The sequence below is a fragment of the Mandrillus leucophaeus genome, unplaced genomic scaffold (assembly GCF_000951045.1).
Source record: "Mandrillus leucophaeus isolate KB7577 unplaced genomic scaffold, Mleu.le_1.0 Scaffold1037, whole genome shotgun sequence".
Lineage (NCBI taxonomy): Eukaryota > Metazoa > Chordata > Mammalia > Primates > Cercopithecidae > Mandrillus > Mandrillus leucophaeus.
This window is the reverse complement of record NW_012098510.1, coordinates 176012-188147: the sequence shown is the minus strand read 5'-3', so window position 1 is coordinate 188147 and position 12136 is coordinate 176012.

Sequence of the window (12136 nt, the reverse complement as noted above, 5' to 3'; positions counted from 1 at the left end):
GGTTTACAGGCTGTCTGGGGCCTCACTTTAGAATAGCATGAATGCTTTACCTGGCTATGATTCTAGGGTGTGTTTCTTAGGATAGAAATCTCCACTCTGGCTGTGGATACAAGAGGATTCTGTTATTGGTAATAGTGAAGGAGGGGTAGGATTATGTAATTTATTCTTTTGTTACTGTTAGCATTACATTTTAAAAGAGTACCTAGGCTCTCTGATCCTGAGAGCTGTAATGTAGTTTTTTATAATAGACAAAAAAGAGAAAGAAGTAGAGTGTCTAGCATTCTTGCTATCTTCTCCCATGATCAGTCCTTAATACTGGATCTGAATTTTCTCTGGCTAAATGATACAAAAGTCTTTTTCTTCTTATTTTTTGTTCATTTGTTTGTTTGTTGAAATGAAGCTCTGCGCATTCTTAGTGTGATGGCACAGAACACCAACTCATTTTTCCTTGCATAAAACTGTCAACCATATGTCTCTAAAATTCACTCAGCATCTGAACTGCTTACATACATTTGCCCATTTCCACCATTTCCCCAAAAGTGAAGTTCTTCAGGCCCCTTAAGTACTTTTTATTCATTTCAGTTTTATGTTTAGTTATTTTTGTTTTGGTTTGCAAAATGCTTAGGAAACCAAAGTATGAGAGATCGAGTGAAAGCAGAAAGTACAAAAGAAAATATTGTGTGTTTGTACATTTACAAAACATCATACATACATATTTACATATATGTATGCATAAAAATATTCATATGTCATATATAATATACTATATGTGTACACACATGTGTGTACATGTGCATATATTTATATTATGTTATTACTATTTCTAATGTATATAATTGCATACAATATCACATATTTTATGTGATTTTATGTATTCTAATATATGATGCAATATATGTTGTATACAAAATTAAGAATTTTTCAAAGTCATAGAGAGCATATATTGTAGAGTCAGATACCTGGATCTTGGTGTATAATTATGATTTTTGGTACCCAGAGATAACTGGTTGGTAGGCTGAAAAATCAAGTCTAAGTATTCAGAAAGGACTAGGTCAGAATGTAAAACAGACAAATCCAAGCGTTGGTGCTTCAGATTAATCAACATACAAATACTTACAAAACACCTGTCATGGGTAGAGAACAATGGCAGGTGCTGTGTTGTGAGGGAGTAAACAGTGTTATAACAAATGCCGCTTGCTCTGCAGGAGTTCACATTAAAGATAGCGTAATAAGATACCTACATGTCATTACAAACCAAAGCAATGCAGGATAAAATCCATAAGGATGATCTAGACAATAAGATAATTTCAGAGAAAGGAGAATGACTTGACTGAGGGACCAGGGAGGGCTCTGAGGAGGAAGTAGGATTTGAGCCTGGATGTGAATACTGTCTGTTATACACAGGTAGAGAGGGACAGGCATGCCTGCCTATGAGCACTTGTGTCAGTTCTCTCTGCCTTTAGGCCACAGCACTGTGTATGGTTTCCTCACACATTCTGGTCAATAGAAATTCCCTCAGTAATCACCAAGGATGCCCAAAATCTCAACCTCAGCTTTACTTCTTCCAAGGACTTGGAATCAAGCTTTTCCTGAAAAGGTTGTATTAGCTGGGGATAGACTAAGGCTGTCAACTTTGTCTTTCTCTGTATCTTCCCTATACCAGGTACATAGTAGATACTGTTGGTCTGCTTTTGTGCTGCTGTAAAGGAATACCTGAGGCTGGACAGTTTATAAGGAAAAGAGGTTTAATTGGCTCCTAGTTCTACAGGCTGTACAGGAAGCATGGTGCTGGCCTCTGCTTGGCTTCTGGTGAAGCCTCAAGGAACCTCTACTCATGGCAGAAGGGGTAGTAGGAGAAGGCGTGTCACATGGCAAGAGTGAACAAGGGGATGGAGCACATGGCACACTCTTTTAAACCACCAGATCTCATGTGCTCTCAGAGTGAGAGCTCACTCATTACTGCCGGGAGGACACCAAGCCATTCATGAGGAATCTGCCCCCATGACAAAAACGCCTTCCACCAAGCCTCAGCTCCAACATTGGGGATTACATTTCAACATGAGGTTTGGAGGGAAACATCCGAACTGTATAAGATACTTAGCAAATGTTTAGTTAATGCAAAAATACATTCCCATTTAACTTGAAATCTTTAGAATTGCACGCTCCATCTCTAGTAAGCCACATAGTTTGATCTATTGCACTGAACACAGTACTAGATACATTACTAAAATTATTTTTCAGTGACCAGCTATTCGCTGGAACCAGAATCCCTTCCTAATTGCAGTCTTATTGGCTAGGTATTGGCACTGCACTTAGCTTAAGTGTTGCCTCCTTTATCAGGGTGCACTGCCATAAATGGACAGATGGCCATGAGTTCAGGGCTGCTGTTTCCCTGAGTCTGAGTGTTTCTTGCCAACCAGGATTGCAAGGAAGTCTGGATTTTTTTTTTTTTTTGGTAATTATTTTCATCTCCATGCCTAATGCTAAGCCTACTCAATATCAAAAATGCCTAAACTGCTAAATATGACACAATGGCTATCTGGTGCATACTAAAAGATAACTTCAGTTCCTAGCTTGGTTTTTCAAAGCTATCATTATCAAGTCATAGTTTCCTTGTGGGTGACTGTTTTAAATGGCAGGAATGACTTGAGCTATGCAAAGAGACGTGAGCATCCCCAAAATGTCTCAAGTGTGGTGAGTGTGTGGAAGAGAAATTTGAGTAAAGCAGAGGTCCTCAATCTAACTGGAATCAACACTTCCCATTTATGACCAATATTTGTCATTTCTCCTTTATTATCCTAAAATAAAAAGCAAAGGTGATATAATATTTGACATAGTTTCAGAGTATCAATATTGTCCTCTAACAGTAATATAAAAGGAAAGTATAATAAACTGCTACAAATTAAATTTGTGACTGATCAGAGACAGTTCACTTAATACATACTGTCCTAAGCAGCCGGATCCTTACTTTTCTCCTTGGAACCCCAGTTTATTCCTAAGGTATTTTCTACATCAACTCTTGTTTTCCTTTTAGCCCTATATTCGAAACTTCAGACACTGTGATAGGCAATAATATAAGAATTAATATCTCTCACACGGCTGATATGGAAACCAACACGTTAACCCAGTTTTCCTAGGCTGTATTATGAATAGGCAGCTGAACAAAGTTTCAAAAGCAAATATACCTATTATTTCTGCTGTCACAAATATGAAAGCAGTTATGGGTGAGGTAGTCACTGGCAGGGAGTCTGAGGGAGGTTTCTGAGGGGCGGGGTTGGTGTTATCTTTCTCACATGGTTGGTTATATGAGTATGCTCCGTTGGTTGAAGTTCAGTGAGTTTCACACTTATGATTTGTGCTATGTGAACTTTTCTTTATGTATGTTGTTCTTCAATAAAAGCTCACTCCAAGGGCAGGGAAAGGAGCAAATCTATCTAAATCCAACAGTTTCCTTTGCCTGAAGCCAGATTTCAATGAATCTCCACTTCAAATGTCAGATCCCCTTCTTAGTATGCTTTTTGTCATTTTATTAGCACTGGCCTGCTTTGCAAGGATAGCTCTTCAGACCCTTCTTTACTGAGAGCTCTTGGCGGAAACCAGGACTCCTCTCGAGGGGTAGGGATAAGAGGAATTAGAGATATTGATCCAAATCTGAGTTCTATGGGGGACCCTTTCCCATCCTGCCAAACCGCGATGTGACATTTTCATTCGGCATCACGACGCTTCATTAGACATTACATTCATTCTATGACACAGGTTCTGAAGAAGAACTCAACTTCAGTCCCATGGAGACCACCGGATGAGGAACCTTCTCGCAGGAAAGAAAGTAACCAGGAAGTGAGTTTTGGTGGGAAATGTGTCTTTCAAATTCAAAGCAGTAGATTGGAATGCTTATGGATAGCCCAGCCTTAGAATTGAGATGGCCCTCAGAAATTAGAGCACAGAATTTCACTTGAACAACTTTGAAAAACCTAAACAACAAGGGAATATCTGTATATATATCCTGGCCTGTGCTCTCTCTATGACCCAGAATGGGGTCAGATGGACACAGCAGGCCGTGGACTGTCCATAGTGTTAGACGCCAACTGGGTAGCTATTCAATTATGAATAGTTAGAAAAGAGAGAGAGAAAAAAAGAGGAAATAACTAAAAGACTCTCCAGCATACCACTGTCCCTCAAGCCATGGAAAGAGGCAATTCTGCAATGGTTGGTGGTCATGGAAAATAGGTTAATGATTTTACAAATTTCCCAGACAGTGAAAAAGTGATACATTTATTTCTAGGCAAGTAGATCAGTTTGCTTCTTTATCATAAAAGGGCTTGAAGAATTCAATGAGGATCAGAGGGAAAAAAATGCTTAAAGAAATGTTGCATTCAAAGTTGTATTTAAAAATCACACATACCCTTCTATATTTTATAAGGCAGTAAAAGACTTTCCAAGGGTAAATTTAAACATTCCAATTAGTCATCTTACAAGCTGACTTTAGAACATAAAGTATATGTAAGATTTAATTTCATTTTATTTCTCAACCTTATAATGGTCGAAAGAAACAGATACTGTAGGGCGAAGCAAAATCTTTGAACCATACAGTAAAATATGAGGCTATAATGAACTATTTTTTAAAACCTGGTGTTTACCAAGCATAGAGCTATGTTGGTACTGAGCTGGCTTTATGTTTCTTTGGCCAGGCACGATGATAGAGACCGTGTTACATTATTTCCTTTAATCCATACTCTAATCCTATGTGGTAGATAGTAAATTGTGCTTTTGAAATAAGGGTACTAGACTGGGCACAGTGGCTCACATCTGTAATCCCAGAATTTTGGGAGGTCAAGGTGGGAAGATCGCTTGAGCCCAGGAGTTTGAGACCAGCCTGGGCAACATAGAGAGACTCCATCTCTACAAAAAATTTGAAAACTAGACAAGCATGGTGGTGCATGCCTGTAATCCCAACTATTAGGAGGCTGAGGTCTGAGGATCACCTGAGTGTGGGAGATCAAGGCTGTAGTGAGCCAGGTTGGCACCACTGTACTCCAGGGTGAGTGACAGAGTGAGGTCCCGTCTCAAAAATAAATAAATAAGTAAACAAACAAACATAAGGGTACTAAGGCACATAGAAGTTAACCAACCTGTCCAAGTTACAGAGCCCACAGCTCTCAATCAAATAGATACAATTTTACGCCAGTGAAACTTCTGAGGTGAAAGCCGTTTAGGAGACATACAAATGTGTCAAAAGTTCAAAAAGCTCTGAAGTTTATTTCCAGAAGGAAGGCACAGAGGAGAAAAAAAGAAAATATTTGAAAATACAGTGGTAGAAAATTCACCTGACCTGAGAGGCAGCATTTTGCCACCAATGTCTCTGATATATTGTCTGTTACATTAAGATTTCAGTTTTTAATTTTAACAATTTTTCCTCCTGGATTTGAATTTTCTATGTTTGGTTTGATGCTTTTTCTCACAAGGGTGGATTGCCTCAAATGTTTGAGAATTTTTAGTCGTCTTTTCATATTTGTAAATAAGAATCTGCATTGATCAGTCTTTGCAACAGGAGTTCATTTTCCCCAGCCTCTGGGTTCTAATTTTATGACACCACTGCCTATCATTCTGAAATTATTCAAAACACTAATGGAAAAAATCACTTTTTAGAGATACTCTTCTTTACCTGGATGAGTTTGCAATTTTCTCAGCTTCTTCATTGTATTTTATCACTATTTACCCTGTTCCCATTGGCTTTGCATTTTTCACAAACCCCATAATGATCATGTGAGCTGATGACACCCCTCCCAGCCTCCTAGCCCTGCTATGGAGTTTTTATTCATTTACTCATTTGTTCATATATCCAACTTTTTATTGAAGTCTATACATACAGAAAGGTGAACATATTGTGAGGCTATAACTTGATTAATTTTTAAAGAGTATGCTTGTGTAACTATCTCCCAGATCAAGCAGCAGATTCTTGCCAGGAATTCCAGAAACCCACCCCCCGCACCTTTCTAGATACTAAGCCCCCCTCCCAAGGAAGTCAACTATCCTGACCTCTAGCACCGTATTAAATTTGCCTGTTTTGCACTTTATGTAAGCAGGATTCTACAGTATCCTGAGCATTTTGGGGATGCTCATGTCTCTTTGCATAGCTCAAAGTACACTTTGTGCATTGCTTCTTTAATCTGTGTTTGGAGATTCACCCATGTTCTTGCATGTAACCATGCTTTATTTGTTCTCATGAGGTGGGAGGATCACCTGAACCCAGGAGGTCAAAGCTGTAGTGAGCCAGGAAGGTGCCACTGTACTCCAGCTTGGGCAACAGAGCAAGACCTTGTCTCAAAGCATGTACCTAGCATATACCTAGGAGTAGAATTGCTGGCTTTGATTTATTTTGTTATTACATATTCTCTGTCATTTTAATAGGCTTTGGAATGAACAAAATATAAACACATTAGATCTGTTTGCCATCTTTTACCTGAAAGCCTAAAGCATGGTTTTGACTGATAAGAATCATTTACGATTCAATAGCAACGCTATTGCTTACACTTTAAAAATTTTTATTTAAACCAAAATGAGAAAACTTTGAGTTCATCACCATTAAAAACAGTGACAAAACTCATAGATTTTGTTTTGCTCCCTTTTAATATTCCAATGTATATTTGCTTTAAAATTTGCTTAAGAGACCATCACAGAAAATATCCATTATAAAACTTATTTTTCTAGAATCTTAACCATCTCTATAATGCTACAATTAAAAACAAAAAATAAGAAAGAAAAAAAAAGAGACTTAAATAGCATTTTTTTCCTTTCCTGTTGTTTTGATCTATATTTGTTCAATTATGCATCTTCGAATAAATCTAGTCCCTCATCCACTAACCTTCTTCTGAACTTAAATGATTTGTATGTGGTCTAATCATATTTCCTGGTCCCATGGCACTCTAGAGTCTAACTGTGCATGCTGGTCTCTTATTTCCATACATTGTGTCTCAGAGATAACCAAATGCATGGTCAACTTCCCTAATTACAGCCACCAGGTCCTGGCGGCCTCCTGCAGTGCCCTCTCTTCCCTGCATCCTTTCACTTTTGTGTTTTCATTTTTTTCCATCTCTCTCCCTGAAGTATCCTTTCAAATTTCCCTGGCCCTAAGGAGACTGCTTCAACATTTGTTTACATGTCAAAATAATTGAAGACTAAATTAATTCTCAGCTTCAGTTTATCAAGCTCCTTTTCAATTGTGGCTTTTTCCCCCTTTAGACTTTGGACTTTGGCAACTAGGATAGGCTTTGAAAACAGAAAAAAGCACAATAGATATTGATGGATCACTTGATAGACTGTGTCCTCTAGGCTTAGAGTCTATGATTTTATGATTCATTGGCTTGCTAGGTTTCTTTTTGTTTTTTCCTCCTGGGTTCCCAACATCTGATTATTAAATCACACAGAAAGAACCATTAAGCGTGTTTGTGAAGCCCACATTCTTAATATTTCTGCTCCTTTTTTAAAGAGACTTAATGGAAAACCTAATATAAACACCTGAATTGTGCATTCTTTCATGAGAGGAAGACATATTTCATAACTCCTTATATACTAAAAACCCAATATATTGACCAAACATGTAGAAGCCACACACACACACACACACACACACACACATTTTGCCTATTTTTGTATTTTATATATTTCCTTTCTTATACTTTGTATGGTCTGTGTAAGTGAACTAGATGTGTAACACATTGAGCTATGTATATATAGTAGATTGAACTTCTATGATGTCTTAGGAACACATAGGATTGGGGATTAGGCAGCTTCTGTGATGACCTCATAAGAATTTCCACCTTCTTGATATATTTGCTTTGTGTAATTCCCTCCCCTTGAGTATGATCTAGTCTAGTGACTTGCTGTTATGTAATAAAATATAGCAAAGGTGATAGTATACCACTTCAGTGATTGTAACCGAAGATGGTAACATTTGTATTTCAAGTAGATTCTCTCAATTGACTCTCTCGTTTGATGGTTTTAGTAAGGCAAGTTGCCATCTGGAGAGACCCAAGGGGCATTAAATTGAGGGCAGCTGCTAGCCAGCAGCCATCTAGAAACTGAGGCCTTCAATCCAACCAGTGCTTGAAGAACTGAATTTTGCCAGCAGACACATCAATTGGGAGTGGATAGTTTCCTAGCTGAGCCTTACATGAGGCTGCAGCCCTGGTTGACACCTCAATTGTAGGTTCTTAGATTCTGATATAGAGTCCCCAGATAAGTCATGCCTAGACTCTGACTTAGAGAAATTGAAAATAATAATCACACCTTATTTTCTCCACTAAGTTTGTTAATTTGTTATATGGCAATAAAGGCCACATTTGTGGAGTGCATGCCCAGTACTCATCAAGGGAATGGGCAGCTGATATGCAGAATCTCATTTGGTCATAACAATCATTCTGCAAACTAAGGCTTTGGTTGCAATATAGTCATGACTCTAAATTGCACAGATACAGAAAAAAACTCTTCTGACAAGTTAGTTAGCTCAACCTGCCCATGGTGATATGGAGCCAAGATTTTAAAACTGGACTACAACCTGAGAAGAATGGAATGAGAGAAAAGGAAAGGATCTGACATGGGTCCTGTTTCATGGGTGAGGAGTTAGACAGGGGGTTGAGCTTTAAGTAGGACGGGTTTTGCTATCACCAAAATGCAGCAGAAAGTAAAACAAAGCAGGAAAAAATTAAGTCATGCTCTATTTGGATAATACTCCAAAGAAGGTAGAAAATTAGTTTAAATTCTCTTGTATTGGGTAAAAATCAAGTGAAGTTATAGAAAGGGTTCAAAAAAGAATCACAGGAATTATGCCTTTTTAAACAAACCACTGAAGAAAACTTGTTTGGTAATCATTTAAAATACATAGTACATTTTTTCCCAGGAAAGAAATGTTTTACATCAAGACCAGGTACTTACGCTAGCTATATATATATACACATACACATACACACACACATATATATATACACACACACATATACACACATATATACACACACACATATATATGTATACACACATATATTTATATAACCATAATGCAGCTGAAATACTACACGTTTGCAATGAAACTAAAAAAATACTGGACTCTTAAAATGATCCATATTAGATATAGCAGAAAAATAAACCCCACTAAGATGGAAAAATACATTGCTTTTAGCTCAACTCTTTCCTCAAGAAAATCAATTTTAATAGAAAATTTGTGGGTACTCTGGACTTTCATATGACCTTTAAAATTGACATCACCAGTTTAATATTGGTATTTCTAATTTATTTACAAAGCAACATACTTTTCCTTGATACAAATGTGTTGCTAGCATAAGTCTTATTCATAATGGACATGGATAAGAACACAGAGAGGATGAGGTGTTTCAGTTGAGAGATAACTAGATAACAAATTGGGAGGGAGAATATAAAGGAGAAAGGAATTAAGAAAATAACTGGGCACCAGGATGGTTCCAAGATGGCAGAATAGGAACAGCTCCAGTCTACAGCTTCCAGTGTGAGCAATGCAGAAGATGGGTGATTTCTGCATTTCCAACTGAGGTACTGGGTTCATCTCACTGGGGCTTGTTGGACAGTGGGGGCAGGACAGTGAATGCAGCACACAGAGCAACAACCGAAGCAGGGCGAGCCATCACCTCACACAGGAAGCACAAGGGGTCAGGGAATTCCCTTTCCTAGCCAAGGGAAGCTGTGACAGAAGGCACCTGGAAAATCGGGTCACTCCCACCCTAATACTGCGCTTTTCCAATGGTCTTAGCAAACGGCACACCAGGAAATTATATCCCACGCCTGGCTCAGAGGGTCCCATGCCCACGGAGCCTCGCTCATTGCTAGCACAGCAGTCTGAGATCGAACTGCAACACGGCAGCAAGGCTGGAGCAGGGGCACCCGCCATTGCTGAGGCTTGAGTAGGTAAATAAAGCATCCGGGAAGCTCGAACTGGGTGGAGCCCACTGCAGCTCAAGGAGGTCTGCCTGCCTCTGTAGACTCCACTTCTGGGGGCAGGCATAGCTGAATAAAAGGCAGCAGAAACCTCTGCAGACTTAAATGCCTGCAGACAGCTTTGAAGAGAGTAGTGGTTCTCCCAGCATGGAGTTTGAGATCTGAGAACAGACAGACTACCTCCTCAGGTGGGTCCCTGACCCCCGAGTAGCCTAACTGAGAGGCACCCCCCCAGTAGGGGCAGACTGACACCTCACATGGCCGGATGCCCCTCTGAGACGAAACTTCCAGAGGAATGATCAGGCAGTAACATTTGCTGTTCAGCAATATTCGCTGTTCTGCAGGCTCCACTGCTGAAACCCAGGCAAACAGTAGACCTCCAGCAAACTCCAACAGACCTGCAGCTGAGGGTCCTGACTGTTAGGAGGAAAGCTAACAAACAGAAAGGACATCCACACCAAAACCTCATCTGTACGTCACCATCATCAAAGAGCAAAGGTAGATAAAACCACACAGATAGGGAAAAAACAGAGCAGAAAAGCTGAAAATTCTAAAAATCAGAGCGCCTCTCCCCCTCCAAAGGAATGCAGCTCCTCACCAGCAATGGAACAAAGCTGGACAGAGAATGACTTTGACGAGTTGAGAGAAGAAGGCTTCAGATGACCAAACATCTCCAAGCTAAAGGAGGAAGTTTGAACCCATCGCAAAGAAGCTAAGACCCTTGAAAAAAGATTAGATGAATGGCTAACTAGAATAACCAGTGCAGATAAGTCCTTAAATGACCTGATGAAGCTGAAAACTATGGCACGAGAACTACGCGATGAATGCACAAACTTCAGTAGCCAATTCGATCAACTGAAAGGGTATCAGTGATTGAACATCAAATAAATGAAATGAAACGAGAAGAGAAGTTTACAGAAAAAAGAGTAAAAAGAAATGAACAAAGCCTCCAAGAAATATGGGACTATGTGAAAAGACCAAATCTACGTCTGACTGGTATACCTGAAAGTGATGGGGAGAATGGAACCAAGTTGGAAAACACTCTGCAGGATATTATCCAGGATAACTTCCCCAACCTAGGGAGGCAGGCCAACATTCAAATTCAGGAAATACAGAGAACACCACAAAGATACTCCTCTAGAGGAGCAATTCCAAGACACATAATTGTCAGATTCACCAAAGTTGAAATGAAGGAAAAAATGTTAAGGGCAGCTGAGAAAAAGGTTGGGTTACCCACAAAGGGAAGCCCATCAGACTAACAGCGGATCTCTCGGCAGAAATTCTACAAGCCAGAAGAGGGTAGGGGCCAATATTCAACATTCTTAAAGAAAAGAATTTTCAACCCGGAATTTCATATCCAGCCAAACTAAGCTTCCTAAGTGAAGGAGAAATAAAATTCTTTACAGACAAGCAAATGCTGAGAGATTCTGTCACCACCAGGCCTGCTCTACAAGAGCTCCTGAAGGAAGCACTAAATATGGAAAGGAACAACCAGTAGCAGCCACTGCAAAAACATGCCAAATTGTAAAGACCATTGATCTAGGAAGAAACTACATCAACTAATGAGCAAAATAACCAGCTAACATCATAATGACAGGATCAAATTCACACATAACAATATTAACCTTAAATGTAAATGGGCTAAATGCTCCAATTCAAAGACACAGACTGGAAAATTGGATAAAGAGTCAAGATCCATCAGTGTGCTGTATTCAGGAGACCCACCTCACATGCAGAGACACACATAAGCTCAAAATAAAGGGATGGAAGAAGATCTACTAAGCAAATGGAAACAAAAAAAGGCAAGGGTTGCAATCCTAGTCTCTGATAAAACAGACTTCAAACCAACAAAGATCAAAAGAGACAAAGAAGGCCATTATATAATAGTAAAGGGATCAATTCAACAAGAAGAGTGAACTATCCTAAATATATAAGCACCCAATACAGGAGCACCCAGATAATAAAGCAAGTCCTTAGAGACCTACAAAGAGATGTAGACTCTCACACAATAATAATGGGAGACTTTAACACCCCACTGTCAACATTAGACAGATCAACGAAACAGAAAGTTAACAAGGATATCCAGGAATTGAACTCAACTCTGCACCAAATGGACCTAATAGACATCTACAGAACTCTCCACCCCAAATCAACAGAATATACATTCTTCTCA